Here is an 18,678-nt window from a genome sequence, read left to right on the forward strand (position 1 = left end):
ACAATCTTCCTTCTTTCCCTTCCAAGAACTCCTAGTGATTTCCCAGATGAAATCTTATAGATCTTCTGGGATGGTCTAGAAGGGTGAAGTGGGAGATACAACCTAGAAAGAAAGGCAGGTATCTGCAATGAAGATGAACTTTTGTGAAATCATCTAAGGAAAAGAAAAAAATGAGTAATTTATAAACATGTGGTTTATATGTTTAAACACATATATTAATCATATACTGCAACTGTAAATCATGGTATCAGAGAAAATACTTGAGTTCTGCTGTCAGACAGACCTTTACTTCAATGAGGCTCCATCATTTATGAGTTGTGAGACCTCAGGCAAGACATGTAAGCTCTCTTAGCCTCTTTTTCTCATCTGTGGAATGTGGCAAATTACCCATAGCCTTCACAGGCTCCTGTGAGAATTTCATAAAGGTGATGAGGCTGAACAGCTAGCACAGTACCTTGCCAGAGTATTTGTACATGGATACAAAGATGTTCAATGTAGTGGTGTTTGCAATAGTGAAGAACTGGAAAACACCTACCTATTCTTCAATAGGAAAATGATAACATAAATTATGTATGAATACTACAGAAGAACATTCAAATGAATTAAGCAGAGATCCGTGTACTGACATGGAAAGATGTTCAATATATATTACTAGGTAAACAGGCAGATGGCATAATACTATAGGATCCCAAATGCAATACGATCATAAAGAGACAGATAAGGCCGAGCGCGGTGGCTCACACCTGTGATCCCAGCACTTTGCGAGGCCGAGGCAAGCAGATCATGAGGTCAGGAGTTTGAGACCAGCCTGGGCAACGTAGTGAAACCCCGTCTCTACTAAAAATACAAAAAACAAAAAAAGTAGCTGGGCATGGTGGCGCATGCCTGTAGTCTCAGCTACTTAGGAGACTGAGGCAGGAGAATCGCTTGAACCCGAGAGGCGGAGGTTGCAGCGAGCTGAGATCACACCACTGCACTCTAGTCTGGGCGACAGAGACTCTATCTCCAAAAAAAGAAAAAAAGATAGTACAGGTAGAGAAATAAACATTAGTGTGAAATAGTTTTTGGGAAGAGTGTGCTCTCATTTGTGTGTGTGTTTTAAACAGATGTCTATAAATGTGCATGGAAATATCTAGACAGATAAATACTAGCCTGTTAAAATCAGGGTAACCTCTGAGAAAGGGATGATGGTAGACCAGCCTTAAACCAGGTTTCTCTAGTAACTACAACTTTTACCCAAAGAAAAAGCCCATCAACCATTCTGTAGCCGTTAACACTGTGTAGGCAGGCATCAGGGAGGCTCAGAGAAGAAAATCAGAGATAAGAAATGTTTGGTAGTAGCACCTGTGGGCAAAAAAAGAAAAGAAAAGAAAAGAAGGCCGGGCACGGTGGCTCAAGCCTGTAATCCCAGCATTTTGGGTGGCTGAGGTGGGCAGATCTCTTGAGGTCAGAAGTTCAAGACCAGCCTGGCCAACATGTTGCACCATTGCACTCCAGCCTGATAGGGTGAGACTCCATCTTAAAAGAAAAGAAGGCCGGGCACGGTGGCTCAAGCCTGTAATCCCAGCATTTTGGGTGGCTGAGGTGGGCAGATCTCTTGAGGTCAGAAGTTCAAGACCAGCCTGGCCAACATGGTGAAACCTCGTCCCTACTAAAAATACAAAAATTAGCCAGCCATAGTGGTGCACACCTATAATCCCAGCTACTTGGGAGACTGAGGCAGGAGAATCGCTTGAACCTGTAAGGTGGAGGTTGCAGTGAGCCAGGAGATTGTGCCACTACACTCCAGCCTGGGTGACAGTGAGACTCTGTCAAATAAATAAATAAATAAATAAATATGCATGCATGCTTGAAGACTAGATCCCTGAATCAGGAAAGCCAGTTATTGGGAAGAGAGGCCTGGATGCTAGTACTTTCACTAAGCAAACAATATCCTCTAACTGAAAGAGCACAAAGCTTTGAGCAGAAATTCAAGGGTAAAGTCAGTCTTCAGAAAGCATCAAAATTTGTAAATATGGAGACTGATCCCTGTGGGAATCAGACTTTCTGGCTGAGAGGGACACGGAGACACATCCTGTGAAGGATCAGACAGTGGTGATAGTGGCCAGTGTATCATGGCATTAAATTGTAAGCTATCATGCTTCTAGAATAATGTTTCTAAAAGAATTGCTTTGTGACCAGGACAGAGCAGATACAGTATCTGAAGACTTCTGAGAATTGTTACTACAGGTTGAGTATTCCTTATCCAAAATGCTTGGGATGAGAAGTGTTTCAGATATTGGAATATTTGCATATGCATGAGAATATCTTGGGGATGGGACCCCAGTGTAAACAGGAAATTCATTTGTTTCATATACACCTTATACACATAGTCTGAAGGTAATTTTATCTAGTATTTTAAACATTCTTTTTCATCTGTCACATGAGGTCAGATGTGGAATCATCTACTAGTGGCATGTTGGCACTCAGAAAGTTCCAGATTTTGGAGCATTTCAGATTAGGGATACTCAACCTGCATGAGTAAATCCAGAAAGCCCATCTTGGGGCTCATAGTGCAGAGGTTCCATAAAACAAAAGGATGATAGTGAAAATATCACCTAAAGAAAGCAACGTGACCTAGTGCCAACCAGACTGTGTAAAACACATTAAGTAGAGCCAAGCTGCACAAAAACCATTCTGGAAGTCAGACTGGTCCCTGGTGGGTATATAATTGTGAATAGGGGTGGAGGGAGCTGTGACTCAACACATGGAGAAAATGGGGGCACAAATTAGGGACAACAGTCATCAACTATTTTCCCACCTGTTCCCTACAGATCAGCTCTAGGGTAAACCAGAAATTCAGAAAACACTTTTGTACTAATGTTTGTCTTAGCTTTCTATCTTTAATTTTACAACAGTTTAATCTCTGTATAAATAATACATTTAAACAGAGGTGAGCTCATAATGGCTATCAAAGCTTAGATTTTTCCTTTTAAAAACTTTACTATGATAACCAATAATCTTCCCATGTTAAGGTTATAATATGCATCCATTTTGAGTCATATAAAGATATTCCGTCAAATGAGCATACCTTAATTTACTTAGCCACTCCTTCCCTGGAAATATCCAGTGCACACCTCCCACCAATATATTCTTTAATAATCAATAAAAACATTTTGTGTAAACATTTTTTACTTTTGCTTCCTATTATTCCTTTAAGACTCTCAGAAGTGGGCTTAGTGAGTCAAGAGATAGAACACTCTCAGTACATTGCCAAATTACTCCCTCTGCACAAGTTGTGCCAATTTCTAATCCTACAAACAGTGTGTAAAAATATTTACTATGCCTCACGCTCTGGCCAGCACTGGGGATCATTTTAAAATACTTTTTTTCCTTTCATTTTTAAGTTTAAAAATTAAGAACAAATATTTTGATAGATTTCTTTTATATTTTAACTCCTTAATCCATCCAGTAGTTTGTAACTTATGGACTGACAATCTTCGTTCGTCTCAATGAATTAGATCTTGTGGTACCATTTATATTTCCTTTATATACCTATAGATAACAAATTATATAAAATGTGAACATTCTTCCCTTATCACCTACCCCTCTCCCACCCCAATCCTAGGAGTATCCTCTGAATGAGCATGTATGCCTTCAAATCTTTTCATGTACACATTCACATAAAATGTAACTTTAAAGACTCAATGTGTACATTATACACATAGGCATGTGAATATATAGCATGCATTTATTTGTTTTGACAAATGTGAGATGCATACTGCTCTGCACCTTGCCTTGCTCACTTATCATGGGCATCTTTCCATGTCAGTACATACCTACCTTTTCTTTTTAATAGTCATAACACATTCTTTAATCTGTTATGTACTATAACCAGTCTCTGAACATTTAGGCTTTTCCCAATATTTCATTATCACAAAAATACTGCAATGCACATCAGCGTATACAAATATTAGAGCATTGGCCGGGCGCGGTGGCTCAAGCCTGTAATCCCAGCACTTTGGGAGGCCGAGACGGGCGGATCACGAGGTCGGGAGATCGAGACCATCCTGGCTAAAATGGTGAAACCCCGTCTCTACTAAAAAATACAAAAAACTAGCCGGGCGAAGTGGTGGGCGCCTGTAGTCCCAGCTACTTGGGAGGCTGAGGCAGGAGAATGGCGTAAACCCGGGAGGCGGAGCTTGCAGTGAGCTGAGATCCGGCCACTGCACTCCAGCCTGGGCGACAGAGCGAGACTCCGTCTCAAAAAAAAAAAAAAAAAAAATATTAGAGCATTAAGTACCTCTGAAGGATATATTCCAAGAGGAACTATTTAGCCAGAGGATTTGCTTATTTATAACCTTGATGAGATAGAGCCAAATTCATCTCACAAAGAACTGTTTTAATTTGTACTCCTAACAAAAATATAAAAGTTCATTTTTTCATGACTTCAAGAACACTGGAAAAACATCTTTTTGAAAAAAAAAAGGAGAGGGGCTTTTCTTGGCCCAACCTAACATGTAGTAAGATAGTTTCATTTGAATTTGTGTGATATCATCTTTTCATACATTCATTGGTCACATACGTTATCTTACATGAATATTTTTGTTCTCTTCTACTAGGTTGTTTGCTATTGTTTTCTAATAATTAAATATTAGTTTTATTTTATGTTGGAAATTGTTTTCCAAACCACCATTGTCTAATGGTGTCTTACTATAAGACTGTTGTATGTATATGTGCATACATCTCTCAATATCACAGACAAATCTATCAGCTTTTTCCCTTGTGACCTTTGGCTTTTACATCATGCTTAGGGAAAATGCTCCAAAAATACTGTAGAAGTGATTTCCTACCCATTATTGGTACTTTTATAGTTTTCCTCAAATGTATAACTAACTTTTTCTAATATTCATCACTGAAGAGTTTATCCTTTCCCCATTGGTATGAAATGCCACTTTATAACATTCTAAATTCTCAGAGGTATATGGGTCTTTCAAGGTACTCTCTTCCAAATTATTTTTGGTTATTTAACTTTTTTTTTTTTCTTTTTTTGAGACGGAGTCTCGCTGTCACCTAGGCTGGAGTGCAATGGCGCGATCTCGGCTCACTGCAACCTCCGCCTCCTGGGTTCATGCAATTCTCTGCCTCAGCCTCCCGAGTAGCTGGGATTACAGGCGCCTGCCTGTATTTTTAGTAGAGACGGGGTTTCACCATCTTGGCCAGGCTGGTCTTGAACTCCTGACCTCATGATCCACCCGTCTTGGCCTCCCAAAGTGCTGGGATCACAAGCGTGAGCCACCGCACTCAGCAATTATTTAACTTTTAAAGGTATCACTGTCTCTGGGCCATCTGTTCTGTCACAGTGGTATATCTGACAGTTCTCACTAGTATTAATTTAATTATCACAGCTTGAAGGCATAAATGTTGCTCTTGAATAATACTTGTAAATGGATGGCTACACTAAGAATATTTGATGTAGTATTATTTTAAATAGCAAAACACTAGGACCAATAGAAAAGGTTATCAGTAGTAACTTCACATATTATGTGATTAACATTTTATAATAAAATATATATATTTAAAACTCACACTGACTTTCTGATCTACTCTTATTCATGGATCTCACAAATGGTCAGCCCAGTTTTTCAGTTAATCATCACTGTACATAGTATACTTTGTAGACATACCATTCAGACTGGGCTCATTCCCTCCTTAAGTTCCACCCATCCTCTGAGAGCCAGGTCAAGGTCCTCTTCCTCTGTGAGATTTTTTTTCCCTCTATTTCAGGTCACCCTGACCCTTGCTTTCTCTGAGTCCCTGTTGGCTCAACAGTCCACCCCCTACCTTTAGGCCCTAATCATTCTCTAAATGGTCTCATGTAAAGGTATTCTGTGCCTACCAATCTAGTGCATCTCTTCCACGAGGGCAGGGCCCTCCTCTGAAACCTACTTTTCAGAAGGGAGAAAAAAAAGGAAATTACAGTGACTCCATATGTAGCTGTCAAAAGGCTGAAAAACCTTCAAACCTTACTTCATCTCTCCACACAAGCAATGGGTCATTTGAGAATCAGACTGCAAATGCTAACATCTTTTGTGTATGCATATGTCAGAAAAGAGTGTGAATAACATTTTGTTGGAATAAACCTTTAAATGCACATATACCATATCAGTTACATTCGTATCAATTTTCTCTTCTGGATCTTGAAACATTTCCATTACATTTAATAGATTTTTTTAAGTCTGAGACAAAGGAGGAATGATGTAAAAGCTGTTAGCAGACTGAATATTCAGTGGAAAGATTTGCTTATTTATAAATTTGGTTTGAACTGCTAGCTAAAATTATAGCTCCTGGAAATTTCCTCATAAATAAATATGATCAATATACTTAAAACCTTTCTAGATTGTTAAGACAAGCCAGAAGTCATAATTTCGGAATTCAGTTCTAGTGGTAACTGCTGCTTCTGGAAAACGAGGAGAGAAACCAAGAGTATTAATTATTATTATTTTTACACAATTCCAAAAAGAGATATCCACTGCTTTTAGAAGTAGGTGTAAATGTGTAGATAAAACAGGAGATTATCAGGACTAACAGAACCATAATTATTATTAAAGCAAATACTTACATGTGCCATGCACTGTCCTGGTACTTTACATGTAATCCTCTCAACAATCCTATGAAGTAGGAACTATTATTATCATCTCTGTTTCATATACGAGGAACTTAGGTATAAAGTGAGTATCTTGCCCAAGATCACATAGTTAAGTGGCAGAGCCAGGATTTAAATTCAGGAAGTATTTGCTCTTAACCACTAAACTACGCTGCATATAGGATGCTCCAAAGAAAAATGTAATATATGGAACTGTGGAACTACTACAGGGGATTGACTGTAATATCTTTTATCAAGGGATGTAAGATTACACAGTCCTCTGTTGCTTATGTACTTTCTATACTGGAACTACCAATGGACTTAGCTCCATCCTTCCCTTCTCAGAATTTAGACTACTTTCCCAGATAGGAGCTTATTAATTTTCAAAATATTCCTGGACAGTTAGGAAGGTTATGTGGTATTCTCTTGTTTAAGAACTGAGGCCAGAAAGGAGGCACTTACCCAAGATTCTGTAATCAGGGAAGGTTCTGCAATCAGGATCAGACCTCCTGATCCTCACTATACAGCAAACTTAGCTTTTCTGATGGTGACCTAGAAGGTCAAACAAAAGGACAGGAAAGGACATAAAATAAAAAGATATGAGATATGGCTTTCTTCTACATCAGCCAATGCAATTTCATCACACACAAAGGACACCAAAGCTGATAAATAATGTACAAGTATTTCTTTTTCCTTTCTTGTGGCTACATTTTTAAATTTAACTTATTGTATATTTATATAATTTCTGACAATTTTTTTAACTTTTCCTTAAAGATAATTTCAGATGGATGAAATAAAAGAATAGTATTACAAACCTACACGAATCCATCATCCAGCTTTCAACAATTACCAACTGAAGGCCATCTTGTTTCATCTATAACCCCACCCACTGCTCCCCCCCACCCCCGACTTTTTCAAGCTCACGGGAATATCTGACTTCTGTATTTTATTATACAAAAATTTAAACGTATACCAAGGAAAGCAGATTAATATACGGAACCCACTGCCTATCACTCAACAAAAACTATTATTAATTTAGGGCCAATTTTGTTTCATCTATACCCCTCCCCATTTCCCCCTACCGCTGAGATTATTTTGAAGCAAATCCTAGTCATTAATGTATTTAGAAGCCAATCCCAGACATTATATTATTTAATCCGTAAATATTTTCGTATATACCTCTACAAAAAAGGACAATTTGAAAACATAACCACAATACTACTGTGACGCCTAAAAAAATTGACATCAATTCCTTAAAAAACATCAAATATCGAATCCGTGTTCCAATTTTCCCGATGCGTCTTAAACATATTTTTACAGTTGGTGTGTTCGATTCAGGATCCAAACAAGGCCTACTCATCGCATGTGGTTCATCTCCAGCTCGCTCTCGTTCTCCATCTCTTTCTCGCACTCCACCCCCCCACCTTTTATTTAACTTTTCAACATGGGAAAATTACAATCTCTGCAATTTTGAGGCAATTCCCAAACAGCAAATTATTTCATTGGTAAAAATTGATATATCTCTTTTATCTTTAATTTATTCTAGGAAAGAAGTTGATGGCAGAAAGGGCACTACAATTAGCGAATTTATATAATTTATAATTTTTCTCATTCTATTACGCATATTATTTATCTCCGTAACAATACCTAGTATCTCCAGGGGCCAGGCTTCATATTACGTGCCTTATACGCACTATTATACAGTACACGTCTCTGAGGTAGATACTATTATTATCACCATTTTACAAACATGGAAACCGAGACACAGAAAGAACAGGAGCCTTGCCCAAGCTGGGCGTTGGCGAGCAGGAATCTGAATCCAGCTCTGACCGATTGTGAAGGAACTAGCTAATCCCGTCTATACCCGACGAAAAGAGGAAATCATCGACCCTTTCTCCCCACCCCCACCCCGAAACCTGAAACGAGAATCCAGATCTTCCCAGCAGCCGACGTGTGATCACTGCCGTTCCTCCAACCGCCATAGTAAAGCCAGGTTTCTCTGGCAACTGATATCCATAGGCAGACACGTCACCCTGGAGGAGGGCGTATGCCCTTCAGCCAATCACAATCGTCTTGTCTAAGTTTTAGAATGTTCCATAACCAAATGATTGGACAACCACTCCCACGTCAGCAATGACACTTCGCCGCAGTAAAGGCGGGTGCTAGCAACCTGCTTCTTCACTGCTAAGGCCTACAGCAAACCAATCCTCTTCCTCCGTTAGTGCGAGTTCCGGCCAATGACGTTCGCCCTCTTAGGTTTTTAGCCCGCCCTCCAAAAGCGTGACAGCCGTGGGTCATAAGTCTATAGGGCAGAATGTTCACGTGGCCTATTTCACGACCCAGAGTTCCTCTGACCAGAGGGTTTTTTTTTTCTTTTCCTTTTTTTTTTTTTTTTCCTGCAGGGAGGCATTATGGGTTTGTGTTTTCCCCCCTCCCCCCACCACTGGGAGAGGAAGTGTCTACGTGGCCTGCGGAAATAGGCGGAAATGAGCTAAGGTTCCCGCGAGTGGGGAAGCGCGAGGTCAAATCTGGGGCCACGCCCCCAGGCCTGTGGCGCAACTCCCCGAACATGGAAAAAAAAGGCGCAGTGGGGGATTCTGCTGTGTTTGCGAGTTAGGGTCGTGAGTGCAACGGGCGCAAGGCATTAAGGCCAGTGTGTTAGTGCGCGGGCAGGCTCGAGTGGCCCTGGGGTTGCTGTGTGAGCGGCCCTCGTGGCGCTGGAGATGATGTGTTTGCGCAGGCGTGCGCCCCTGGCGTCGGGACTGGTGAGAGCCACGGCGCGCGCCCGCGTGCGTGATTGGGGTGGGAGTTGCGGGGAGGGGTTAGCTACTGTGCGCAGGTTGTTTTCTATTTCTGTATTTTGTTTGAAAATGTTCTAATGAAAAGGAAAATAATTAAGGCAAGGCGACAATAACAGAGATAAAGGGGCACTGTCAGAAATATTTTGGCTTTCCCTGCTGATTTAAATACTTTATAAATACACGTCCTACGTTTTCCTCTGTGCCAAAATCCCGTCGTAAACCACAGCCCTCCAATGATTCAGAGCCAAACCCTTCCATCGTCACGTTAGCAACTCCAAAGGGAGACTTCTTTCAAGTTGTCTAGTATCCTCCTCCCTCCCCTCTTCCACACCTCCCCCCTCCCTTCAAGGTTGCGTGCAGTTCTCTTGGCACAAATACAATTTTCCTATGAGAATATCTACCTATGACAGCCTTCCCCTTCGTTAGAGACTCCGGATTTCTATGGTGACTAGGGCGCTCTTACCTTCGCGGCCTGATCTCCAAGCAAGCACACTGACCTTCTTCAGGCAAATACGCACTGTCAATTTTCCAGAAAGTTCTGTGGGTAAGGTTTATACCTCTCGAGTTCGCCACTAGATGCCGCCAAATCCCAGCAAAGGATTGGCTGTGTGGTCCCTGGGATTCTGGGATTTTGTTTCCCTCCCCCCTCCCCTTTCTTGATTTGCTGAACGCTAATATCTAAGGCATCATGGATATCGTTCATTCCTAGGAAAAAATAAAATCAGCTTCTGTGAATAGCACTAGTAGGCAGGGAACTGTGACCCAAGATCCAAATAATTTTGCTCATTTCTTTCCTTTTCTCCTTGAAAAAAAAAAAAGCCCCTTTCCATCCCTCGCTTCTTTTGTCCTTGCCTTGTTTAATCAAAGAGTTAATGAATGACCCAAGCACTGATGCTGAAGATCCTAACCCTTTTTCCTCACCTTTTCAAATGCTCGCAACTCACCCAAACTGAAAATACAGATAGCTGTTCCTTTAGTAAAGATAGATAAGAACTCGTCAGTAAAACTTGGACCCTGGTATTGAAAACTGATTTTCCTTTTCTCTTGAAATTTGTATCAGATATGTGTGTTTGCACCCTATTTTCTGTAGTGGTATTGGTAGACTTTATTGTGTCTTTGGAGTAAGAGAAAGAGACTTAATTGTAAACCTCATTCCACCACTTACTAGTCTCAGTACCCTGGGCAAATGATTTATGTTCTGTGATCCTCAGTTTTTTGTATGCTTTCTATATTTTAGATGCTGTGTTATATCCTTCACGTCGATTTTTTTTTAATTCATCATCAAGTCCTTATTAGATGAGCAGTACTAGATCACAGTCAAACAACAAAAATCATACCCCTTTCAATTATCTATCTTATATACCTGTACACAAGAGGGATATTTTTAGAGTAGTGGTTCACAAGATGTGTTTCCTGGATGTACCAGAAACATCAGCATCACCTGAAAAATTGTCAGAAATTCACATTCTTAGGTCCTACCTCAAACTTAATGAATCAGAAGTTCGCACGGTGGGGTTTGGTAATCTGTGTTATTACAAATTATCCCAGTGATTCCAGCACACACTGAAGTTTGAGAACCACTGCTTTGCAGAGTAGAAATGCAATGCATATTTTTGTACACACCACTAGAGGGTGCTACAGAATGTAAAGCAAAATAATAAATGATGCACAGTATATGTTTTCACACACCATCCATATTATCAGTCCTATTTTACAGATTAAAAACTAATGTGTGGAGATGTCAAATTATTTTCTTAGTGCACACAACAAGTATGGGAACCAGGATTTGAACTTCACCTGCCTCTAGCCCAAGCCCCTAATAGTACTCTGTTGTGTAACCATAATGACTTGTCTTTCCAAGCCTCAAAATACATTAGAAATAACTTGTTCCCTGCTTTGGCTAATGTTGACTGGAGTGTCAAGAAGAGTGCAGGAAAGGAAACCAAGTAAGTGGAAATATTTTGGTGTTTCCTACTCATACCCTTCCTCATCTCCATTCTATAATAGGATATCACATAAAGGCTTCTGAATGTTTTCTTTCTTGTTTTTTAATTCCCCAAATAATGTTCTCTTTACTCTGCAATTGCCTTTTTTATTTATGTCTAAATCTCTTTTTTTTTTTTTTTTTGACTGAGTCTCGCTCTTGTCACCCAGGCCGGAGTGAAGTGGTGCGATCTCGGCTCACTGCAATCTCCGCCCTTCCCTCCCCCTACCCCCAACCCCGGTTCAATCAGTTCTCCCGCCTCAGCCTCCCGAGTAGCTGGGATTACAGGCATGCGCTACCACACCCGGCTAATTTTTCTATTTTTAGTAGAGATGGGGTTTCACCATGTTGGCCAGGCTGGTCTTGAACTCCTGATCTCAGGTGATCCACCCGCCTCACCTCCCAAAGTGCTGGGATTACAGGCGTGAGCCACTGCACCCAGCCATATGTCTAAATCTCTTCTATGTGTGTTGAAGTTATCAGGGTGGTGAGGAAACAGTTGTTGAAAACCTGTTATGGGCCACACGCTCTACACACCCATTAATCTCAACAATAGGCCTGCAAATTGGGTGATATCATCATCATTTTATAGATAATGAAAGTGAATTCTGCAGTGTGTAATTATTTTTCTTTGGTCATATAACTTGTAAATAGTGGAGCCTGGATAATTCCTGGCATATCTGCCCATATTATTTTACTAAGCTTTCTACTTTTTGGCTTTGAATCTGGTTTAGTTATTTACTTGTTAAGTGACTCTAAGTTATTTAACTTTTCTAAGCCTCAGTGTCACATATTAAATAGGAACAACTATTTCTATTTCATAATCTTAGAGCCACACTATCCAATACTGTAGCCATTAGTCATATGTGGCTATTTAAATTTAAATGCAGTGAAATTTAAAAATGTGGATCCTTAGTTGCACTAGTCTCATTCCAGGGGCTCAATAGCTACTTACAGTTAGTGGCTACCATGTTAGACAGTGCAGATATAGAACATTTCCACCACTACAAAAAGTTCTACTGGACAGTGCTGATTTAGAGGATATACGGTATGTAAAGGGGCCTAACATGGCACATATCTCATGGCAGATGCCCAAGAAAAGTGATGTTGTCTGCTTTTTTCTTTCAGCATCAGAGCTAGGGGTGTTCTCCTGTTTTACTGATGGGGTCAGGAGAGGGAAGTAACTTACCCAAGGTACTGTGATAGGGGATATGTCTGGCACTGGGACCCACATCTCCTGACTCTTGCTCTAACATTCTGTCTAGTATACCCATCCTTATGCTTTACTCTACTGAGTGAGGTTTCAAGGCCAAGCATGTGAACAGTGTGAATTAACTTTGGAGTCAGTGTGGTAGCAGAAAAAGGCATAGGAACTGAATGCCTCTTGTGTGCCACACAGCACTGTGCCCAGCTTTTTACATCTGTTATCTTAGCGAATCCTCACTGAAGCCCAGAGAAGTTAAACACTCACTCAGCAAGTAAATGGCAGACCAAGCCCAGGCTTTTTCCCATTATGTCATGGTACTGCCTCAAATTTGTATTCTCCCCTGCGACCTCCACTTACTAGTGGGTTCTCAGAAAATGGGAATTACTCCTCTTTTGAATGTATAGCTGAACTGCTGTCTTCACAGTCTGTTTCAACTGGAATGGAAAAATAGCTTAGGTCAATGTTTGGCTCCAAGGCCCAAGGCCAGACAGAGAATATTTATGGTCCCAGCCTTCAAAGGACAGGCAATGGATCCGAGAACCGTGTGTTAATTTTCAAGGCCACCATTAGCTCATAACATTGCTTTTGAGCTAATTAGAAAAGCATGCCACCTGGGGGCAGACAAATTGCAGAGAAGGGCCCATTCCAGTGGAACAGTGAGAAAAAATAACTTTTCTTTCTGTAGGCTGTTGCAACCTCACCAGAGCAGCTGAAGAATTAATTTCAGCCTGGACTCTACCTTATTAGTTGGACACCCTTGGGGAGGGTGCAACCTGCCCAACATTTTCTCCTGGCCCTGTCTTACCTCATGACTTACGTCATGACTAAGAGCCTTCCTAAGTCTGGAAGGTAGTAGTCAGTCTGTTCTGGAGGGTGGAGAGAGACACCAGTGTTTTCCCATGGTTTCTGGGTAGTAGATAAAATTGGTCTATTCTGAGGTTAATTTGATATTTTAAAATTTTGGTTCTGACTAGCTTATTGGATTTTTTTGAAGAACATTTGATTAATGTAAAGATTAAAAATAAAACCTAATATTTCAGCTAAGCAAATGGTATTTCTTTAATAAGGATGTTTTTCTATCTATTTATACCGGCCTCATTCCACAGGAATTCTGTAAAGCCAGTCCAGAAATGTAGTCTGAGTCAACCTAGTTTGCTAGTCTGTGAGACCAGGGCAAAGATGAAAATAGTCATGGGAAAGTTTTATCCTTTTAGGGGTATCCATCCTCTTCTAGTTCCTCTCTCCTCTCTCCTCCTATGACAAATCCGCACCCTGAGACTGACCCACCCATTTGACAGAAAGAGATTACTTCTTCAAATGACCCAAAACACTGAGATCCTGAACCTAATCAGTAATGTCCTTGGGTGACCTTGGGATGCCAGACTCACACATAATTCCTTGTTGTCCCCTTCCTGAGTTAATAGTTTAGCATACAATTTACCAGAATGTGTGGTTTCCTGAGCCACAGACTTCACTTGGAATGATCATGTAAAGTCATCCGTGCTACACACCAACCCACAGAAACGAGGACTGCTTTTCTTCCAGTGTATGCTGAGTCCTACAATCTGAGCACTGCCTCAAGAGGATGTCTTGAGTCATTTTTCCAGAGTTAAATTTGCTTATGCTTCTAACCTCCACCTACAGTCCCCATTACACTGGGAATGATAAAAGCTATGCCTTTTGAAAATATAAGCTGTCATATCAAAGAGGACAAACCAGTAGTACAGTGCCACATCTAAATTGTTGAAGCTTAATGCTTGTTATGTGGGAGTTCATTATACTATTTTTCCTACTTTTGTGTATTTTTGAAGTTTTCCATAATAAAACATTTGAAAAGACAAAAAATGTTTTAAGTGCTTCATCAGTCCTGGGGAAGAGAACGCACATGGGTTTCTCTTTAGAAGAGGACTTATTAACCAAGGAGTTGGGTAGAATGCACAGCCTTTAGTAGAGACATACCCTGTAAAAATCTGGGGAGGGGGGCATTTTAGATTGAAAAAGCCCCTTTGCCAAAAATTCTAACTAGGTCTTCTAGAAGGGAAATATCCTCCTGCCTGCAGTCTCCCTCCACCAAACCCCACAAATAAGCCTTGCTGTAATGAACCACTGTTGGTGAAAGAAGTATATCACTTGGGCGACTGAGAGTGGAGGGAGCTTGAAAACCATGGAAACAGACCTCAGCTAATTGGCAAAAACTGTTAGCCAGCAGGAAGAGAAACACAGGCAAAGGGAATCTTGGGGCAGGAGATGGAACTAGGAGTGTAATGGGGCTTCATTATCACCCCAGGTGAGTGCTGGAGAGGACAAAGCTGCTAAAGACAGAGGACACTAGGGAGCAGAATATGGGGCAAAGAGGCCCTCAGGACCTCAGGGTATTCTTGGAAGGCTCCGGGCCCCATCTGACTTGCAGGTTTTTGTTTTATCTTGATGTTTTGTTTTTTGTTTTTGACACAGAGTTTCACTCTTGACACCCAGGCTAGAGTGCAGTGGCGCGATCTCAGCTCACTGCAACCTTCGCCTCCTGGGTTCAAGTGATTCTCCTTCCTCAGCCCCCAAAGTAGCTCGGGTCACAGGCGCCCGCCACCACACCCAGCTAACTTTTTGTATTTTTAGTAGAGATGGGGTTTTGCCATGTTGGGCAGGCTGGTCTCGAACTCCTGACTTCAGGTGATCTGCCCGCCTTGGCCTCTCAAAGAGCTGGGATTACAGGCATGAGCTATCACGCCCAGCTGACCTGCAGTTTTAAAAACAGTGAAGTAGATCCCTATCTCTCACCATACACAAAAATCAGCAACAACAACAAAAATAAAACATTGGGAAAGCTGCCTGAAGGCGCGCACGCACACACACACACACGCTCTTTCGAGGACTTGGGACCTGACCGTTCCAGGTCCAACTTGAACCTGCTTGGAAAGGCAGGTTCCATAGAGTACCCGTTGAAAACTGTGTAGTTTGGTTCTTTCTTTCTTGTGTTTTCACTGTGTGACTGAGCAAATGACGGGTTTGTACACTGCTGGGAGTGAGCAGATATGGTTGGGGAGGTGGCGCACTGTTTAGGGCATGGGGAAATCAGAGCACATGTTCTCTCAAGGTCCTGAGGTTGAGATAAAATGGTTTGAAACTGGGGACAGAGAAGGGAGCAAGGGCGGTTCCTAAAAGGTACAAAGCTGAGATTCACCCCGCTGCTCCCAGGCCAGAGTTCTGGGTGGGACGTCAATGAGACCCAGGCCGGTACAGCCAGCTTCCAATAGAGCTGGTCTGTGAAACTTGGCCGAGAGGACAGAGGAAGATTGATGTTTGCTCCAGAGTGGGGCTGTCAGCTGTGCTCACCACCTCACCATGCTCCCAGCTGTAAACAAAAGTCCTGGCCCTTCATGGCACTGCAGAGCAGTCCAGGCTGGCGTAAGTCTCTGAGGACAGCTAGACCATTTTCTCATCCTGGCTGAGAACCAGAAGACAGAAGAAACAATAGAAGGTGGTGGTGGGGAGCAGGATTGCAAGGGGATGAGAATCAATGACCAGAGGGAAGGAGCTGTCAATTTCAGATCTTAGGTCTGTGGATCCAAGTACTTAGTGCAAATCTTATAGGGAAAGCAGACCCGTTTCCTTGTCAGCTTCACAGATAATAGTGAACTACCAAAGGAGGCTTGCAGGGACTCTAGTGCCTCACTCATTCATTCTTTCATTGAATACCTCATGTGCCTATCACTGGGCTAGGTATTCTGGGTGATGCCAAAGTAATAGAAGACACCTTGTAAATTCAAGGAACTTACAAGAAGTTTGGAAACATGTAACCTTAGGTCACAATACCAAATAGTATGACTTTAAATGCTAAGTGACAGACATAGAATAAGAGTTTAGAAACAAGAGTAGTTATATCTGGTCATCATCAGAGAAAATGGGGTTTGAGAGGGCTGTAGAAAGATAGACATGATTTGGCTGGGGAAAAAAAGATACCAGGCATTCCAGGCTAGGACCAAATTGTTAGTGACAATGAGGCCTGCCTTCGTGAAGGCAGAAGGTTAGTATGACACAGACTCTCTTCAGTCTTCACCCCATCATGTTCCTCACCACAGTTAACCCAGTCTTCAAAACTCACTTAAATGTCACTTCCTCAGGGAGGCCTTCCCTGATCTCCAGGGCCAGATTAAGTACTCTTGCTTTATGTTCCCGTAGCACCCATTACGTTCCCCTTTCTAAGACATCACTGTTTTCACCTGATGACCTACTCATGTCTCCCTACAATTTGTTCTCCACTCCGCAGCTGGAATTTTTTGGCAAATGCAAATCTGTAACATCGCTTCCCTCTTGCAAACTCTCCTACCTCTAACATCTTCCTTCTCCTTTGCCTTCCTGGTCCTTCTTGCTTCTTTCTATCTTACTTTTCCTTCTGGTCACTTCTTAAATGTCTCTATCTAAGTTTGTCTCCCCTGCCAGAATATCAGCCCTCTGAGGGCAGGAGCTATGTTTCTTCTTCACCATGTATCTGTGTATTTAGCACAGTGCCTGGCATATTGTGTTAGTCTCTCCACAAAAATTTGTGAATAAATCCAAGGGAGATGAGGCAATATTAGTAGCCAACTGAAGGATTAATCTGACACTTCTGTGCAAAAGGAAATCTTTAAAAGTTTTTAATTAGGGGGATGAAAAAATCATGAGAGAACCCTGCCATCTGATAACACAAACAGAACAAAGCAAAAAATTATCAAACAAAACCCAGAGAACTCAAACCTCAGCTTACTTTAAACCCAGCCTCCCAATGATCTTGTAGACTCATGTTCTCTTCTTTTCTGTTACTCCCTCCTCCAAAAACACAAGAAAACTTACTCATTGATCCTTCCAACCAGAGAAATTTGGCAGTATGGCCAAATACAGTTACTTCCATGTGTAGTTGTTCGTTGGGCTGGCATTTGTTGCCCACCTCCATTGTTCCAAGTGCTGTGCTCATAGCTACAGATGGAGACTTTCTTCTTACCTTGATGGTGCTACACTTGAGTGAACCCCTTACACTTATCACTCACTTTGTGACTTCAAATTTCTAGTGAAGGGCTTTGCTTTACCTAGACTCAGTGATGGAGACTTTTCAGGGTACTGGAGCCTGCAAAAGACCTCAATTTCAGGACCATCTGTAAAACTGGAGACTCAGTGAGACTCAGAGGATGAATCATTATATCAGTTTACACTAGACTTTTACCTTTCTGTGAGGAGGCTAAATGGCAGGGTGGTGAATGTCTGGAAGGGTGGTTAGGCATCAGTCATTCCTTAACCTTATTCGGTTTACTAAGGCAAACAGGCCACCAAGGTGCACCTCTTGAGTGAAGCAGCATGGAAAAACTCAAGGAATGACAGGAGAAAGAATTGGATTTCTCATTAAAAATAGAGGCACTGCCTTGCAGTTTGAGGGGGCGCTGAAATAAGAACGCAGCTCCAAGAAACCTTCCGGGGGTAATAAGAGGACACCCACTCACCCTGGGGTAGCCCTTAATGCCAGGGCATGGTTTTTTCATTTCAGATTCAGTTCCCAGGTAATTAGGGGGTAGCAAATTAAGACATCAGAGAGCCACTGCACATTCACCCCTTCACACCCCCACTCCCAAAGAAGGGTCAAGGAAAGAAATAGATACTATTTTGTAGCTGAAGTCCTAACTGGATATCTCGTGGCTGAAGAATAACTTCATACATGGTGTCAGTGACACTTTAAAGATATAGTCATTAGTTTTGATCCTCTCTTTCCTCCTTGAATCGTTCACCCTAAACATGAATCCACCATCAGGATGTTAGTGAGAGGCTATATATATAGCAGATGGAGACAAATGAGATTAACTTCCATGATTCATTGCTTTTGCCTCTTAGGTAGCCTTGGGTGAAGGGGGTTCATACACCTGGAATTTGACATCCTAATGAGATGGGACAGGAAGGGTTAACTCCAAAATCAGTGAAGTACATTTCATAGAAGAATAACAACATATTCACGAGAAACCGTATTGTCTCCTTCCTTACCAGACCAACCTGAAGCTTAGGCCAATCAAATGATGATAACGGGTTGTGTTTCTGCTAGGCA

At 41.6% G+C, this 18,678-nt stretch overlaps 1 long non-coding RNA gene across 1 annotated transcript; it reads right to left on the reverse strand.

Moving 5' to 3' along the window:
* Window positions 1-8,776, reverse strand: LOC105520608. Its single transcript, XR_001003159.1, has 4 exons — window positions 8,542-8,776; window positions 7,088-7,177; window positions 6,602-6,650; window positions 1-153 (listed from the first exon to the last, which is right to left on the reverse strand). It is a non-coding gene; the product is annotated as an uncharacterized LOC105520608 (long non-coding RNA).
* Between the last annotated feature and the right edge of the window lie 9,902 nt (window positions 8,777-18,678).

Source organism: Colobus angolensis, unplaced genomic scaffold (assembly GCF_000951035.1).
Source record: "Colobus angolensis palliatus isolate OR3802 unplaced genomic scaffold, Cang.pa_1.0 Scaffold382, whole genome shotgun sequence".
In the NCBI taxonomy this organism is placed as follows: Eukaryota; Metazoa; Chordata; class Mammalia; order Primates; family Cercopithecidae; genus Colobus; species Colobus angolensis.